Below are 4,250 nucleotides of genomic sequence, written 5' to 3'. Positions count from 1 at the left end.
CCCTTCCAGGGAACGTGCCAAGGGGAGGAACTGAGTGGGCACCGGGATGTACGACGATAAGTGTTTGTGTTTCCAAGGTGGGATGGGATCCCTGTACACGTGTTTATTTGTGCCCCAACAAGACGGCATTTGAGGAGTACGGTAGGAAGAATCAAACAGAGAGCAAAACCATCCTGACTAGAGGAGGAAAGTCGGTAAGTAGCGTTCAGGTTAAGGTGTTCCCCGGACTCAGGAGGGTAGATGAGTGGTTCCTAATTCACACGGGCATTTCAACGGTAACGAACAATTGGTTACTAATGGCTGAACAGGCAGGTAATTATTTAGTGTGCCTTGAGGCACGCCCGCATAATTACAGTGGGAGTAATTGCCCCCAACGGCATTGTGCAGTTTTTGTATAAGAAAATTCTAACTGGTAACTGCACTGAATTGGATAAAGTTTTCCCACTGACCGGGATGGAAAAGAAAAAGCCTATGTTTAACACCCAGGTCGCGAAACCAAATTTTACGTGTCTGAAATTACATGGAACTGGCGCAGGGATCGGTCGAATCCCAGAGCCATGGTGTATTGAGAATGTGTCTCTGCCAGCAGGTACACCCCTTGCACGTGCGGATGTATGGCTGTGGTGTGGAGGAAAAGTGTTATACAATAGATTGCCACCCAATGCCTCAGGTAAGTGCGCCCTGGTTACTCTGATCATGCCAGTTAGCGTGATGGCAGTGGATCTGGAACATACGCAGTGGGACCAGATTAATAGATTAGGGAAAGCCCCATTTTTAAGTAGAAGGAAAAGAAATATGGCCGAATGGCTTAAACAAGGGGATCCGACATATATTGATCCAATTGGGGTGCCTTGAGGGATACCTGATGGATATAAATTGGTAAATCAAGTGTCAGCAGGATTTGAGAGTATCTTCATATGGGTAACAATTAATAAAAATGTGGACAGGATTAATTACGTCCATTACATTGTTCAGAGATTGGCAAATTTCACCACTGAGGCACTGACAGCAGTGCACAAACAGCTGGCAGCCTCATCATTAATGACATTCCAAAACAGGATAGCTATTGACATGCTATTGGCAGAGAAAGGGGGTGTGTGCAGCATTTTCGGGGACCAGTGTTGTACATTGATCCCCAATAACACAGCTCCAGATGGGCGACTCACCAGGGCATTGGATGGACTTCGGACACTGAGTAAGAAAATGAAAGAACACTCAGGAGTGGATACCAATTGGTACACTGAACGGCTGAGTATGTTTGGAAGCTACAAAGGTTTGATGGGCTCTGTGCTAGTTTCTATTGCTGTGTTTGCGGCTATCATGGTGCTATGCGGATGTTGTTGTATACCATGTATTAGGTCTCTCACAATCCGGACAATCAAGCGGACCCTGGGACCGCTCCCACCAGGTGGACAGTACATGATGCTTCCACAGGAAGACCCCCGAGAGGAGCAGATGGCTGTCGCCCTCCGGGAGTTTGGAGTGTGAATTGTCGGTGGTATGGCCTCAGTAGGCTGAGGCCATGAGAGGGAATAAAGGAAGAAATGAAATGGATAAAAGTTAATCAAAAAGGCGATGTATTTGAAATACTGCTTAATGTGTGAAAGTCTGTGGATGAAAAGTTGCAGTGTGAGAATGTGGCAAGAAAGTGATTACAGCAGATAGCGTGCTAGAACGGAATGTTCTCGACGGTTGGGTGGTGATGACCACAATCAGCAGGTGTGACGCGACGCGACGCTTGACCCAGGCAACGACGCTTGACCCAGACCTAGAGGGAGACGGGAGCAACAAAACATCAACAACGCAGGCAGGAGGAGTCGGCCCACCATCCTGCGGACCAAAAAAGACCAATGAGAGAGCGGTAAGGATAACTGCAGGAGACACATAACCAATAGTGAATTAGTAGATTGTACTTTTAAATTGTCCTGGGCAACTCAGATGTGGAGGACGTCATCTGGAGGGAACAGAGACGTACAGGGTTGTATTGAGAGGGACCCGAGACCCAGGTGTTTGTTGAAGGAATAAATCCACTCGCATGTGAAAACGCCGGCTTCCTGGTCCTTTCTTTGCAGAACAAGCGAGCAAATTGTTGGATGAGTGGTTGTCGGGTAAGGTCGCAATTTGGAGTCAGATGATTAACAGACTTTTGTATTGATCTAAAAATAATATCCAACAATATATATATATATATATATATAATTGGACAGTCTAAATTGCCCCTAGGTATGATTGTGAGTGCGGCTGTACGTCTCCATGTGCCCTGCGATTCGCTGGCAACCAGTTCAGGGTGTACACCGCCTCCTGCCCGTTGATAGCTGGGATAGGCTCCAGCACTCCCCGTGATCCTCATGAGGATAAGCAGCGAAGAAAAAGGATGGATTTATATATATACGCAGCATGGTTGCTGAGTTGGTAAAGCGCTGGCCTCACAGTTCTGAGGACCCAGGTTCAATCCCACCCCCACCTGTGTGGAGTTGCCATGTTCTCCCCGTGCCTGCCTGGTTTTCTCCAGGAACTCCGGTTTCCTCCCACATCCCCCAAAAATGCAAGATTAATTGGACACTCTATGCATCCATCCATCCATTTTCTTTGCCATGGGGGAGGCAGGGTACACTCTGAACTGGTTGCCAGCCAATCGCAGGGCACACTGGGAAAAACAACTGTCACACTCATGATCACACCTAGGGTCAATTTAGAGTGTCTAATTAATGTGTGTATTTAAGATGTGCCACTAAACTGGATTACTCAGAACTGTGAGGCTTTATAGCTGAGCCGCCGTGCCCCCATATATACTGTACGTACGTATGGAAGTGGGATGTCACATTGTCATTTAAAAGATTAATTGCTCTGCTGGCAAATTTGCTGCACATTTGTTTTGATCATTTTTCATATTGCCTCACTCATGATATCACCAGGGAGTGCTTTCTCAATTTTGACAGTCTTAATAAATTGCACAAAAAAGGCAACAAAGATAAAGTGCCTACCTTAGTAGCATTGTATGATGTACAATGACGGTTGCACAACTTATAAATCTTTTTCTCATCTATGAAAAGTGCTTCCCAACCCTGTCTTTAGCAGTTTCCCTTTTAATCTTGGGAAACATTCTGTTTCGAACATTGTTTACTTTTTTTTTTTTTTTTTTTAAAAATCAAAGCAATCCTTCTGTCTTCATTCATAATGTGGTGGCTGGTGTTCACATCTGTTTGGATCAATGTTGTTATGATGAACAAATGCCTCTTTAGAGAGCTATTTTGTCATGATTACATTGCTCCTATGTTTTAGTTAATGGGAGACTACAATTCAATAAAAAAACATGGTATTTACTGTAAATAGTATTTTCTGATGAAAAAGAAAATATTACTGGAATTCTTTTAATGAGGTTGTAGGAATAATTGTAATCATAATTATCATACATGTGCTTCCAATAAGAAATGCTTTGCTCTGCTCTAGATAATGTGGCAGACTCCTAGCAGGAGATAGCAAGAACAAAAACGTCTAATCATCAGAATTGTTAGAACTGCTGCCTGTTAAAGAAATGATGACCACACATGTATTCAGCAATCTTCCACACATGCACACGCACATGAACAAACATGTACACCTTGTTTCAAACTGTTTTGCTTGTCATCTCCATTTTGTAACATCCATGTAAATAAGGGGCGTCTTGAAACTAAATAAAAAGAGGTGCTGAGGAGAAGATAATCAGAGAGTGCAGTGGAGACAGTTCCTCTCCTCTCTCCTCACGAGACTTGAACTGGTGTCTTTGCTTCCTTTTTTGTCCTGTTTAATGAATGTCTGATCAATCACTAAATGCTCTTAGATTTGTTATTGGACAGTCAAGGATGTGGACATGCAACAAATGTCCACCTTAAGTTGTGGAGCAGACAACCAGGTTTAGTGTCTATCAAAGCTTGGCACAAAGTCAGTCATTGTCACGGAGAGCAAGTAGAAGCGCAACATCGATCCCTCCGTTTGTTCATCGTGGGACTGTTTGCAAACCCAAAATGATATAACTAGAGGCAATCTTTTTTACTAAAATTTTGCACGTAACCCGGATAGTTTGCAAACAGATCATTCATGACCTGAGCCTCTATTGCATATAAGAGCCTACTGAATCATGAAACTAGCACTTGCACTCCGGCTGCAGGACTGTGTCGTTTTGTCCGGTGAATGCTCCCCTCAAGGTGTCAATCAAGCATGTCTCTGCCTGTGGGTCTTTGTGTCTGACATCCAAAATCTAACCCTCACTC

The sequence above is a fragment of the Syngnathoides biaculeatus genome, chromosome 2 (assembly GCF_019802595.1).
Source record: "Syngnathoides biaculeatus isolate LvHL_M chromosome 2, ASM1980259v1, whole genome shotgun sequence".
Lineage (NCBI taxonomy): Eukaryota > Metazoa > Chordata > Actinopteri > Syngnathiformes > Syngnathidae > Syngnathoides > Syngnathoides biaculeatus.
The sequence above is the reverse complement of the archived record's forward strand: the minus strand, read 5'-3'. Positions refer to the sequence as shown.